Source organism: Triticum aestivum, chromosome 1B, assembly GCF_018294505.1.
Source record: "Triticum aestivum cultivar Chinese Spring chromosome 1B, IWGSC CS RefSeq v2.1, whole genome shotgun sequence".
Taxonomy (NCBI): domain Eukaryota; kingdom Viridiplantae; phylum Streptophyta; class Magnoliopsida; order Poales; family Poaceae; genus Triticum; species Triticum aestivum.
In genome coordinates, this window is record NC_057795.1 from 554,608,175 (window position 1) to 554,623,446 (window position 15,272).

A 15,272-nucleotide genomic window follows, 5' to 3' on the forward strand; every position below is an offset into this window, starting at 1 on the left:
TCATGATGCTACTGAAAATTATTATGAGGGAGGAGCATATGCTTGTAGGAATTGCAATAATATCACGTTTCCTCTCTATGTGTTCAAAATTTTGAAGTTATACTTGTTTTGCCTTCCTATGATAGTTGATTCTTGTTCCCATGAATTATTTGCTCACAAAATCCCTATGCATAGGAAGCGGGTTAAGCTTAAATGTGCTATTCATATTCTTCATGATGCTCTTGTTATGTTTCAATCTTTATCTTTTACTAGTTGACCCATTGCGCCAAATGGCGCAGAGACCCGTTAAAGCCATGTTGTCGATGAAAATAGTTTCATTTTGCAAGGACATATCGATATTGGTTGTATAAAGCACATGTGTTAAATCATGCTATATTAAAAATAATATGTTAATCGTGCTAAGGAATCTGAGTTTGAAAAAAGAATATTTGTATAATATGTATAGACCAGTTAAGGAAGCATTTTTTTAGTTGAAAATATGGTTACCACACTGAGAAATTGAAAAAATAATCATATTTGTATGTTGGTACCAAGCTTTTATACAGAAATTAAAATAAACTACATGCCTAATATGACCATTCCATAGACTGAGAATATACCAGGAAAGACACCAAAGCACACATGCAAAGAGGGAAACTGCATACATTCAGATTATCACAGTGAGCAACTAAGATTGCTTATGGCCACCAGAAGTTCTCTAAGTGGCCGAAAAGCCCTATGGAAGTGGCATGTGGGCACGTCAGCAGATCCGAGCAGCCTTCCTCACTGGCCGGTTGGTGCTACTACTGATTTCGTCCTCCTGTTGACGAAGACAATGATGCAGTAGTCCAATACATATGAAAGCAAGTGGTTTCATCATGAAGCATATTGACATGGTGTGCAGATTTGGTTTTCTGAAATAAGGCATGAGCAATTAACAAAAAAATCATCGCAGATGGCCAGAGATATGAATGCAAACATGTTATAATCACCTTCTTAAAGCATGCAAACCAGTAATATAGGTAACAAACCGTGAGTTCAGTAAGATTTTGGACACGAAATGTTATTTACATAGCAGGAAAAAGCTTTTGTTGTACAAAACACAGTGTCACAAAAATATATCCCAATAAGAAGCTTGCTTATTTTCACATGGCCTGTTTATATTTCTGGTAACTAAAACAACATGGCATGAGCAAGAAAATAAGAGAATAAAGCTATAACTAGATTGTTCAAGAAACCTCTATAGCTTGCATATACACCAATGAAAGGTAGTAAAAAAGAAGGCACTCAGCAACCACAATTCAGATTAGAAGTGCACCTAACCAACGGGATCATGGTATTCAACATTGATATTTCTTTACAAACCAGGTTAGAACCACATTTAACTGAAGAAAGTCATGTTAATGGAGCAATAAAGCCTTTACAAACATGGATATGAACCAATGGCACATGAGCACTCAATCAAGCATGAAACAAACCAGCAGGATATTGCGGTATAAACTGTATTAAAACCACATTTTTTACAATGAGATCCAAAGGAAAACCCCACAAACTGGCTAGCAATCAGAACAAATCTAACCTTGCCTCGGCCGTGGACCAAAACAACCAAAACATGGGGCAGCGGAGCAGTGACGACACCATCCATCCATGTATCACTGATGACACTTGAAAACTGAAACGACCCTGATAAACAGAGTGTCCGGGTGGTAAGGATGAGATAGGTTCATTATCATATTTTTCAGGTTTTAGAGCATATTCTAAGATAAGAGCATCCATCTTGTCATTGTTAATTAATGGTTAGTGTATTTGCAAGTAAAATTGTTGAAGCCTGAGGTGTATAACTATATAGGAGAATTTTGGTAGATCCAGATTGGCCGGTATTGCATTTGAAATACGCTAGGTGTAGTAGTTTAAGGCACCATCATCAAGATAACATCATTCATGTGTTCTCTGGTCTCTTTGCCATCAAATTATATGCATGGGTTTTCTAGTGCGTCTATATTTGTATCTCAAATGTTGATGCTCTACCTGATCACAACAATTGCTTTAATCTAAACTAATGATAACCTTGCATGTCATCTAAGGAAGAAGAGTGAAGCGGATACGCATAAGAATGCCTACCATTTACAGATATGTATCAAAAACAAAAGCATGAGTGATAGTGATAGGGACGCATACAAAAGCTATGACTCAATCCTTGGCACAAGTTCCCGATTTAAATCAAGTGTTATTTGCATAGCAAAGGACTTTATTTTCATATACAATTATTATATATCAATCTTTAATGTGGCAGAACCATAAATCAGAACATAACGCCAATTAGTGTGCATTTCAGCCACCTTCAGCATTGTAAATCAAGATAAACAGTGGAGACCAAGATAAACAATAAGAAACGCCAAAATACTAATCATCAACTTAGTGTTTTGTTAATTGTTCTATACCAAGCATCAATGGTATTTACACTCTTATCATAACTGATAAAAAAAGATGCATCCTTGGACATGCTTATTAGTTTTACGCTCAAATAGAACTTATTAGGCCAATAAACCATACAGTGTGATCTCTTAGGTACTTAACAACCTCTCATAGGTTAATCAGAAACTCTTTTATTGATTTAGATGTAGTAACCAAGTCAATGTGTACCTTTTGGCAAGTTCGTGCACTATTGCATCAGCTTTGAGGTCCAACAATCAAAAAAATCCCAAGCACATGAATTGAGCGAACGCCTGACAGAACAAAGGAATAGTGAGTGTTATCTATACAAAAACTAAGACAATGAAGTAGGATGGATAATTATTTACAACAGAAGAAAGGGTGGAGTATGATATCTCTACTCGACTCTGAATTAGCAAAATAAGAAGACATGGAAAGGCACTTGAAAAACATCATAGCGAAGTTCTTGGGCCACATGAAAAAACATTCCGATGAAAAAAATAGAGTCCTCAAAGTGAGAATTAATCTATCCAATCTACATGTAAGATTACAGTTTTGATCTACACAACTAAACCCAAATCAATAATATAAACCTAAATGCAAAGACTTTGGATGACAAAAAGGCGTGCATATCTGAACGAAAATGGGGTTCTTCATAACTTCAAACCACCCTTGCATGCTTTGGTTCGATACTCAGCCACTGGCAGGCCCAAAGATTCTAAAAGGACATCCAGCACCATTTTGTAGGGGATATTCACCATTGGGGGAGTAGCCTGTGGTTTAAAATGGATGCTATTAATTGGCAGAGTATGAAAAGAATGTAAGGCATAGCCTAAAACGGCCTATTTATTTGACACCCAAAACATAGAGTAACTGGAATCCTATGGTTAAACCATGCCTGCTAGGCTGCTACAGCATAGAAAGAAAAGAAAACACACATAGATCACCAATTAGAAGGGCTCCCTGCACACCAAACAATGGTCTGTACAAGTAATTGCACTAATACAATAGATATCAAACTAATGGTGTGCATTAGGTACAGAGGTATCCTCTTGTGATGTTGAGAAGGGAATGGCAATGGTTGAATATCTACTGATGAATGGCACCACCTCCAATCCATGTCTTTCCATGACAATGAAAAGGGAACGGGAATGCTTACATGGTACGGGGGCATTTGCGCTACAGAAATCTTGCATAGATGTGTTTAGAGAGAGAGAGATGAAGAGCGATGGGGAAGCTCATCTTGGCGCCTCCCCAAAATCCACCTGTGGTCGCCTGTCCCCATTACCCACGCCAGGCACCAAATCAAGCAAAGGAACAAAAGAATCCTCTATAAAGAGAAAAGGAGCTCCAAGACAAATCTATCCCCTTCTCGACGAGGAAAGATCTAGGTACCAAACAAACTAAGAAAGCCGACAAAAAACTTCTAGGAATATAGCTAGATCCGAGAGCATCTCCTGGGCAGTAACAAACAAAAATCCACTTTGCAGAAACTAAGCTGAGGTACCCAACAAATTTAAAAAGAGGACAAAATTTCTATATGAAAGCCCAGCTAGATCCGAGCATCTGGTCAACTGAAGAAACAAAAAGATTCCCCTTTGTAGGAACCTAGCTAGACATGAACATTTCCTTGACAAGAAGAGTGAAGAATCTCACCCAATAGAAGAACTGGAGCATGGACCTGGCGTAATCACCGCGCATCCTTGGGTTCGCTGCTAGGATGCTCGTTTTCGTCGGGGTCTCCTATCCTCCCTCGAAATCGAACGGTGGTTGAGCACCATGGAAGGGTCCTTTTCAAATTGCCACAGAAAAAGCGGTACAAAATGGAGTCAGCTCATAAATACATTTGTGGGCAGAAACATATATACATAGATGGAACACATAAAGATAAGGAATGCATCTATCAAGTACATGGAACCCCATATCACTGCCAAACATGAAGAAACATTAATAAACAAGGAGAGAAGTGATGTACAAAGCTTCAACTTTGCCCCATGGAGTATCCGGCTACACAGGAACGGTATTGGAATTCAGAAATTGTATGAGATGTACCATACCACTAGTGAAATGCTAGGTCACTTACATTGCTTGGATTTGGATGTGCACAACATCATTATGTAGAGACTTTTCCGCACAATATACTTATCAGCTAAGAATCTTAGAAAAGGGAGATCCAATCCCATAACCTGGCAAATCATCAAACAAAATCAGGAAGGAAAATATAGGAGAAATCAAAGGATAATACATTAGCTCCAGAGACATTGACCAAACCTAGGAAATGTGTGACTGGCAAGGATGAAAATACCTACAGACATCACCAATGCCAACCCTGGCTATTGCAGTCGGCGCTGCAACGTATCTTGCCAACCAAACCAACATGTGAAACAAGAATGAAATTAGATCGAAAGGGGAGGGATGCGCGCCGCGGCAGGGGTGCAAGCAATGAGGAAGGAGAGGTGCGGCGGCTCTGGCGACAAGGAGGAAGGAGGGAGGTGTGCTGTGGTTGTGGTGATTCACCATGGAAACCCACGGCGGACGAGCCCCAGCGGCGCGGCGACGGCTGGTTCGGGAGGCGAGGGATCGAGCTCCGACCCAGCACCACCAGATCTGACCCCATCACCTCCTAGTTCCTTGCCTCCCCATGAAGTGTGCGCTGCCTGGGGCCTACCCCCGTCGCTGCTCCTTCCCCATGGAAACCCGCGGTGGACAAGCCCCATCGGTGCGGCGGCGGCTGGTCCAGGAGCCGAGCACGCGAGCGCTAGGTGATGTGCGCGCGCGGACGAGGAAGGAGGAGAGGAGAGAGAGGATGGGTGGAGGGGAAACATGGGTGGGGCAGTGGCGGCTAGAGGGATTGGGGTGGGGTGGGTGTAGGGTTTGGGGTAGAGGAAGACATGCGGCGCGCGAGGATACACTCGTTCGCACCCGCTAGGAGTTCACCCAGCCAATAGAAAGCTCGGACGAGCCCACTAGTCATGGACGCGGAAAAACAACCATACGGTCAAAAGTAATAACACAGACCTGGGTCCTGATCCAACATCCAAAACGTGTTTGGACCAAGATCCAATGGCCAATGAAGGTGCAAATCGGGGGAGCCTCCTCCATGCGAGTTGGCTAGCCTCTTTAATGGTTTAAATGCGAGCATCATTGAACTCATCATGCCTAGCTAAAAGGCATTAAAGAAAAGCACTTGTTGGGAGACAACCCAACACTTTTACCTACTGTTTTTGTATGTTCACATGATTAGGCTACTGTAGTAATCATGTTTTATTGTCTTTATTTCAATAAAGTGCCAAGTAAAGCCTTTGGGATCATGTTGGGTGATAGTTGATTTGATCTTGCTGAAAAACAAAAACTCTTGCGCTCATGAAAATAGCTCTCATTTTTAACATAAGAGTGCTTTTGTGTTGATTCTTTTTGCATAAGATTAATACACAAATTTCTCACGTGGTCCAATTTATTTCATAATTTTTGGAGTTTCATAAGTATGGTTTGAGTACAGATTACTACAGACTGTTCTGTTTTTGATAGATTTTGTTTTCAATGCATAGTTTGCTTGTTTCCTTGTTTCTATGGCTTATATTGCTCAATATAAATTGTGGAAATTATATGCTACAGCAGTAATTGTGGAAACAATTATGAATCTTGTCTTTGATAGTACCTAAAGTGAAATTGTTTGCTCTTTATCATACTAACCTATCTCACAAGGTTCCGTTAAGTTTTGTGTGATTGAAGTTTTCAAGTTTTGGGTGAGATGTCGATATGAGGAGAATAAGGAGTGAAAAGACCCTAAGATTGGGTATGCCCAAGGCACCCCCAAGGTAATATTCAAGGAAGATCCAAGCAACTAAGCTTGGGGATGCCCCGGATGGCATCCCCTCTTTCGTCTCCAACATTATCGGTAACCTCACTTTGAGCTATGTTTTCATTCGTCACATGATATGTGTTTTGCTTGGAGCGTCAATTTATTTTGCTAGGATTTTCTTGCTGCTATTTGGAATAATGTTTTGCATCTTTTATTTCAATATAAAAGTGGCAATGATAGCCTTTGCCATGCTTATTTTGCAAGTATACTTGTTGCTGTTTGAAAACAGAAAATTTATCAATGTTGCAAAAATTCCCTAGAAAAGTCAGAATACGATAAATTGTTGAAACGTTTTGAAAAATAAGCTCTGATAAATTTTCTACAGTTTAGTATTTTTCTCATAATTTTTGGAGTTAGGGAAGTATGATGAATCTTGCATTCTTTACAGACTGTACTGGTTTGGCAGATTGCTGTTATGTCTGCATTGTTTGCATATGTTTGCTTGTTTGATGATTCTATTTGAGGATAGGACTATTAAATATGCAGAGGCATTTAGTATTCAATGTTGAATAATAATTTTTGTGATTTGCTACAGTAGAGAATGATAAGGTTTTTCCATTGGTTTATACTAACTTATCTCACGAGTTCTCGTTGAGTTTTATGTGGATGTAGTTTTTGAGATTTAGGGAAACTGTGATATAAAAGGAATTAAGGAGACACAAAAGCTCAAGCTTGGGGATGCCCAAGGTATCCCAAAATAATATTTCAAAAAGTCTCAAGCATCTAAGCTTGGGGATGCCCCGGTAGGCATCCCACCTTTCTTCTTCAACAATTATCGGTTAGTATCGGTTGAGCCTAAGTTTTTGCTTCTTCACATAATGTGTGCTATCCTTGGAATGTCATTTTATTTTGTTTTTGCTTGCTGTTCTATAAAGTACTTAGATCTGAAAATTTTAAATAAAGAGAAAGCCCTTACATAGCTATCTATTTACTTAACTACTCGCATGATCTTCACTTATATCTTTTTGGATTATTTTGTCATTTACTCTTGAGCTTCACTTATATCCTATGAGTAAATTGCTGAATAAATTGAATGTCATGAAGCTGAAATCATGTCATGCCTAGTGGTAGCTTCACATTGGGTTTAAAAAGTGAAATCTTTTGAAGCTTGACAATCACAATATTGGTCATACAAGCAATTCACGAATAATTAGTATAAGGAAGAGAACTTTCACATGCAAATATACTATCTTGGAAATATTTTGTGATTGTGAGCCCCCATCAAAATATTATATGCCAAAATTGTTGAGGTTGGACAAGGAAGACAACGTAATGATTTATGTTTGCTCATATTCACATCGAAGTTGTATTGTCATAGATCCTTCAACATGTGGTGCTTGCCCCCCATCCTTGCTAGCCAAAAATTCTGCACCAAGTAGAGATACTACTTGTGCATCCAAAAACCCTTAAACCCAAATCTTATTTTCAAGAGTCCACCATACCTACCTAAGGATTGAGCAAGATCCTTCAAGTAAGTTGTCATCGGTGCAATAAGGCAATAAAAATTGCTTCTAAAAGTGTTAGATCATTTAGTGTAACAGAAAATTGAGCATTGTACGAACTTGTGATGGCAAAGAATAAAAGCGACAGACTGCATAATAAAGGTTGCTATCATAAGGGGCAATATAATGTGGCGTTCTTTTGCACTAAGGGGTTGAGCAGACAAACAAATAAGTGCATGGCAACCTCTGCTTCCCTCTGCGAAGGGCCTATCTTTTACTTTTATGTATTTACTTTCATGCAAGAGTCAAAGTTTTTCTCTCTATTCCTTTTTATTTTTCTCCTTTGGCAAGCATCATGCGGTGAGGAAAGATCTAGGCACATATGTCCAGCTGAATAAGGGTAGCATGAGTTATTATTGTTGACATCACCCAAAGTTGAATACGTTGGGAGGCAAAATTAAAAGCCCCTATCTTTCTATGTGTCCGATTGAAACATTTTGCTCATGTGTATGCGGTGAGTGTTAGCAGTCATAGAAGACTATATGATGGTTGAGTATGTGGATCTCTTACTTAGACTCTGTTGAATAAGTTGAATTGCAATTGCTTGGTGACTGAGAACATAGGTTGTTGAGTTTCAAGAGAATTTATTGTTTGAACCTTAACATGTGAATTGGTTGCTACTATAACATGAAAAATATTATGAGAAAGAATTGTTGTTATGATGCTAGGAAGAGTGATTGAAATTGTCATTGATCAAACTTATGCACTTTGCTAGCATTCACACTTCATAAATTATTTCAATTATCATTTACCTACTCGAGGACGAGTAGGAATTAAGCTTGGGATGCTGATACGTCTCCAATGTATCTATAATGCATGAAGTATTCATGTTGTTATTTTATCATTCTTGGATGTTTTACAATCATTTTATAGCAACTTTATATCATTTTTTGGACTAACCTATTGACCCAGTGCCCAGTGTCAGTTACTGTTTTTTGCTTGTTTTTTACATCGCATGAAATCAATATCAAACGGAGTCCAAACACCGCGTAACTTTTTTGGAGATTTTTTCTAGACCAGAAGGACCCAATGGGCCCAAGCTGCACCTCGGGGGTGCCCCGAGGGGGCACAACCCACCAGGGCGCACCAGGGCCCCCTAGCGCACCCAGGTGGGTTGTTCCCACCTCGGTGGCCTCCCGCACCCCCTCTTTGCACTATAAATTCCCAAATATTCCAAAACCCTTGGGGGTAGACCTAGATTAGAAGTTTCGCCACTGCAAGGTCTCTGTATCCACGAAAACCAATCTAGACCCCGTTCCGGCACCCTGCCGGTGGGTGGAATCATCTTCGATGGCCATCTTCATCATCCTGGCGGCCACCACAATGAGAAGGGAGTAGTCCACCCTCGGGGTTGAGGGTTTGTACTAGTAGCTATGTGTTTGATCTCTCTCTCTCTCGTGATCTATATCATGGGCTTTGTTAATATAGTCAGATCATATGATGCTTCTCCCATGTATACTCTTGTTATGATGAATTGAATCTTTACCCTTCAAAGTTTTGTCTTGTCGGATTGAATATTCAGAGATGAGAACACATGATATATGTCTTGCAATATGAATACTTGAGGTGACAATGAGGTATCTTATTGATTCACTTGATATGTGTTATGGCATTAAACTCACGGATTCCCGCGGTGATATTGGGGTAATCTATGCATAGGGGTTGATGCATGTTTTTCTCCAATGAAAACTTTGGGGTCTCTTTTTAGTTCTTTGTGTGGATTGAGTATTATGAATATGAATTTGCTTTGGTGTTATTCTAGTACGAACTCTAGAATAGATCGAACGGAAAAAATAGCTTTGTGTTATTTTAGTATGAACTCTTGAATAGATCGAATGAAAAGAATAGCTTTGAGGTGGTTTTGTGACCTACAAACAATTCCTATCTTTTGTTCTCTGCTAATAGGAACTCGGGAGTGATTCTTTATTGCACTTTGAGGGATAATCATATGATTCAACTATGTTAGCATTGTTGAGAGGTTGCACTAGCGAAAGTACGGACCCTAGGCCTCATTTTTAAGCATTGCAACACCGTTTTTGTGCCCGTTTACTATTTGCTACCTTGTTGTTTTTATTTATTCAGATTATAAAAATATATTTCTACCATCCATATTACACTTTTATCACCATCTCTTCACCGAACTAGTGCACCTATACAATTTGCCATTGTATTGGGTGTGTTGGGGACACGAGATTTCTTGTATTTGGTTGCAGGGTCGTTTGAGAGAGACCATCTTCATCCTACACCTCTCACGGATTGATAAACCTTAGGTCATCCACTTGAGGGAAAATTGCAACTGTCCTACAAAACTCTGCGCTTGGAGGCCCAACATGTGTCTACAATAATAAAGCTGCATAGTAGACATCAGACCCTCTACTGGATCAAGAGTTCAAGGGACGTCATCGAGCCGAACATGTGTGGAACACGGAGGTGCCGTACGTTCGGTACTTGGATCGGTTGTATCGTGAACACGTTCGACGACATCAACCGCGCTAACTAACGCTTCCGCTTTCGGTCTATGAGGGTACGTGGACACACTCTCCCCATCTCGTTGCTATGCATCTCCTAGATAGATCTTGCGTGATCGTAGGATTTTTTTTGAAATTGCATGCTATGTTCCCCAACATCATCACCTTCTCAAATAAGCGCCAGAACCTGAGAGCACTGTTGTCATGCCGATGCATTGTGTGTAGATAATGTTGGGTGCATCATGACTGGATCTTTTCTACCATGAATTACAATGTTTAGTCACTGCTTGAACTTTGGGGGTGCTCTGCATTTATGTTTTGCGGTCTCAGAAAGGGCTAGCGAGATACCACTATTGTCATATTATATCATGGTTGTTTTGACAATGTGTTCCTATTTGAGATGTTTTATTATTGCTCTCTAGTTGATTATGTCATTGATATGAGCTAATATAATTTTTAGGAGTTATTATTGACATGGTTAGTTATAATACTTGCTGAAAACCTGGGTGTTGTTTAAGCTTATTTATGAAACAAGAGCAAAAGAGTGAAGGAAATATGCCCTAGAGGCAATAATAAAGTTATTATTTATTTCCTTATTTCATGATAAATGTTTATTATTCATGCTAGAATTGTATTAACCGGAAACATAATACATGTGTGAATACATAGACCAACATAACGTCACTAGTATGCCTCTACTTGACTAGCTCATTAATCAAAGATGGTTATGTTTCCTAGCCATGGACAAAAGAGTTGTCATTTGATTAACGGGATCACATCATTAGGAGAATGATGTGATTGACATGACCCATTCCGTTAGCCTAGCACTTGATCGTTTAGTATATTGATATTGCTTTCTTCATAACTTATACATGTTCCTGTAACTATGAGATTATGCAACTCCCGTTTACCGGAGGAACACTTTGGGTGCTACCAAACGTCACAACGTAACTGGGTGATTATAAAGGAGTACTACAGGTGTCTCCAAAGGTACATGTTGGGTTGGCGTATTTCGAGATTAGGTTTTGTCACTCCGATTGTCGGAGAGGTATCTCTGGGCCCTCTCGGTAATGCACATCACTATAAGCCTTGCAAGCAATGTAGCTAATGAGTTAGTTACGGAATGATGCATTATGTAACGAGTAAAGAGACTTGCCGGTAACGAGATTGAACTAGGTATTGGATACCGACGATCGAATCTCGGGCAAGTAATATGCCGATGACAAAGGGAACAACGTATGTTGTTATGCGGTTTGACCGATAAAGATCTTCGTAGAATATGTGGGAGCCAATATGAGCATCCAGGTTCCGCTATTGGTTATTGACCGAGAATAGTTCTAGGTCATGTCTACATTGTTCTCGAACCCGTAGGGTCCGCACGCTTAAGGTTTCGATGACAGTTATATTATGAGTTTATGAGTTTTGATGTACCGAAGGAGTTCGGAGTCCCGGATGAGATTGGGGACATGACGAGGAGTCTCGAAGGTCGAGACGTAAAGATCGATATATTGGACGACTATATTCGGAGTTCGGAAAGGTTCTGAGTGATTCGGGTATTTTTCGGAGTACCGGAGAGTTACGGAATTCGCCGGGGAGTATATGGGCCTTATTGGGCCATACGGGAATAGAGGAGAGAGGCCGAAAGGAAGGAGGCGCGCAGCCCCCCTCTGGTCCGAATTGGACAAGGGGTGCGGCCCCCTTTCCTTCCTCTTCTCCCCCTCTTTCCCCCCTTCTCCTACTCCAACAAGGAAGGAGGGAGTCCTACTCCCGGTGGGAGTAGGACTCCCCTTAGCGCGCCCCCTCCTAGGGCCGGCCGCACCTCCCCCTCCCTCCTTTATATACGGGGGCAGGGGGGCACCCCATAACACACAAGTTGATCTACGGATCGTTCCTTAGCCGTGTGCGGTGCTCCCCTCCACCATATTCCACCTCGGTCATATCGTCGCGGAGTTTAGGCGAAGCCCTGCGTCGGTAGAGCATCATCATTGTCACCATGCCGTCGTGCTGACGGAACTCATCCCCGACACTTTGCTGGATCGGAGTCCGGGGATCATCGAGCTGAACGTGTGCTGAACTCGGAGGTGTCGTACGTTCGGTACTTGGATCGGTCGGATCGTGAAGACGTACGTCTACATCAACCGCGTTGTCATAACGCTTCCGCTTACGGTCTACGAGGGTACGTGGACAACACTCTCTCCTCTCATTGCTATGCCATCACCATGATCTTGCGTGTGCGTAGGAAATTTATTTGAAATTACTACGTTCCCTTACAGTGGCATCCGAGCCTAGGTTTTATGCGTTCATGTTATATGCACGAGTAGAACACAAGTGAGTTGTGGGCGATACAAGTCATACTGCTTACCAGCATGTCATACTTTGGTTCGGCGGTATTGTGAGATGAAGCGGCTCGGACCGACATTACGCGTACGCTTACGCGAGACTGGTTTCACCGTTGCGAGCACTCGTGCTTAAAGGTGGCTGGCGGGTGTCTGTCTCTCTCACTTTAGCTGAATCGAGTGTGGCTACGCCAGGTCCTTGCGAAGGTTAAAACAGCACCAACTTGACGAACTATCGTTGTGGTTTTTATGCGTAGGTAAGAACAGTTCTTGCTAAAGCCCGTAGCAGCCACGTAAAATTTGCAACAACAAAGTAGAGGACGTCTAACTTGTTTTTGCAGGGCATGTTGTGATGTGATATGGTCAAGACGTGATGCTATATTTTATTGTATGAGATGATCATGTTTTGTAACCGAAGTTATCGGCAACTGGCAGGAGCCATATGGTTGTTGCTTTATTGTATGAAATGCAAACGCCCTGTAATTGCTTTACTTTATCTCTAAGCGGTAGCGATAGTCGTATAAGCAATAGATGGCGTAACGACAACGATGCTACGATGGAGATCAAGGTGTCGCGCTGGTGACGATGGTGATCACGACGGTGCTTCGAAGATGGAGATCACAAGCACAAGATGATGATGGCCATATCATATCACTTATATTGATTGCATGTGATGTTTATCCTTTATGCATCTTATCTTGCTTTGATTGACGGTAGCATTTTAAGATGATCTCTCACTAATTATCAAGAAGTGTTCTCCCTGAGTATGCACCGTTGCGAAAGTTCTTCGTGCTGAGACACCACGTGATGATCGGGTGTGATAGGCTCTATGTTCAAATACAACGGGTGCAAAACAGTTGCACACGCGGAATACTCGGGTTAAACTTGACGAGCCTAGCATATACAGATATGGCCTCGGAACATGGAGACCGAAAGGTCGAGCGTGAATCATATAGTATATATGATCAACATAATGATGTTCACCATTGAAACTACTCCATCTCATGTGATGATCGGACATGGTGTAGTTGATATGGATCACGTAATCACTTAGAAGATTAGAGGGATGTCTATCTAAGTGGGAGTTCTTAAGTAATATGATTAATTGAACTTAAATTTATCATGAACTTAGTCCTGGTAGTATTTTGCAAATTATTTTGTAGATCAATAGCTTGTGTTGTTGCTTTCATATGTTTATTTTGATATGTTCCTAGAGAAAATTGTGTTGAAAGATGTTAGTAGCAATGATGCGGATTGGATCCGTGATCTGAGGTTTATCCTCATTGCTGCACAGAAGAATTATGTCTTTAATGCACCGCTAGGTGACAGACCTATTGCAGGAGCAGATGCAGACGTTATGAATGTTTGGCTAGCTCAATATGATGACTACTTGATAGTTTAGTGCACCATGCTTAACGGCTTAGAATCGGGATTTCAAAGATGTTTTGAACATCATGGACCATATGAGATGTTCCAGGAATTGAAGTTAATATTTCAAGCAAATACCCGAGTTGAAGAGATATGAAGTCTCCAACAAGTTCTATAGCTAAAAGATGGAGGAGAATTGCTCAACTAGTGAGCAGGTGCTCAGATTGTCTGGGTACTACAATCGCTTGAATCAAGTGGGAGTTAATCTTCCAGATAAGATAGTGATTGACAGAATTCTCTAGTCACCACCACCAAGTTAGTAGAACTTCGTGATGAACTATAATGCAAAGGATGACGAAAAGGATTCCCGAGCTCTTCGTTATGCTAAAATCGACGAAGGTAGATATCAAAAAAGAGCATCAAGTGTTGATGATTGACAAGACCACTAGTTTCAAGAAAAGGGCAAAGGGAAAGAAAGGGAAACTTCAAGTAGAATGGCAAACAAGTTGTCACTCCCATGAAGAAGACCAAAGCTGGACCAAAGCTTGAAACTGAGTGCTTACACTGCAAAGGAAATGGTCACTGGAAGCGGAAATGCCCTAAATATTTGGTGGATAAGAAGGATGGCAAAGTGAACAAGGGTATATTTTATATACAGGTGTTTGATATGTGCCTTACTAGTGTTTATAGTAACCCCTGAGTATTTAATACTTGTTCAGTTGCTAAAGATTAGTAACTCGAAACAGGAGTTACATAATAAACAGACACTAGTTGAGGGGAAGTGACGATGAGTGTTGGAAATAGTTCCAAGATTGATATGATCATCATCACACACTCCCTATATTTTCGAGATTAGTGTTAAACCTAAATAAATTTTATTTAGCGTTTGCGTTGAGCATGAATATGATTTGATCATGTTTATTGCGATACGGTTATTCATTTAAAGTCAAAGAATAATTGTTGTTCTATTTACATGAATAAAACCTTCGATGGTCATACACCCAATGAAAATAGTTTGTTGGATCTCGATCGTAGTAATACACATATTCATAATATTGATGCCAAAGATGCAAAGTTGATAATGATAGTGCAACTTATTTGAGGCACTGCTGTTTGGGTCATATCGATGTAAAGCGCATGAAGAAACTCCATAAAGATGGATTTTCGGAATCACTTGGTTATGAATCATTTGATGCTTGCGAACCGTGCCTTTTGGGCAAGATGACTAAAACTCCATTCTCCGGAACAATGTAACGAGCTACTGACTTGATGGAAATAATACATACCGATGTATACGGTCCAATGAGTGTTGATGCTCGTGGCG

General features: G+C 40.6%; 1 long non-coding RNA gene across 12 annotated transcripts; it reads right to left on the reverse strand.

Annotated features, from left to right (window-relative positions):
- Window positions 1-491: 491 nt before the first annotated feature.
- Window positions 492-5,294, reverse strand: LOC123137942 (uncharacterized). Of its 12 annotated transcripts, none has more exons than XR_006468676.1 (7): window positions 4,684-5,294; window positions 4,496-4,598; window positions 4,069-4,419; window positions 3,083-3,185; window positions 2,623-2,705; window positions 1,559-1,662; window positions 492-893 (listed from the first exon to the last, which is right to left on the reverse strand). It is a non-coding gene; the product is annotated as an uncharacterized lncRNA (long non-coding RNA). The 12 variants fall into 12 exon arrangements; XR_006468687.1 differs by having other exon boundaries at window positions 2,623-3,185; window positions 4,718-4,771; window positions 4,930-5,292; XR_006468657.1 differs by having other exon boundaries at window positions 2,623-3,185; window positions 4,684-4,771; window positions 4,930-5,292.
- Window positions 5,295-15,272: the final 9,978 nt, after the last annotated feature.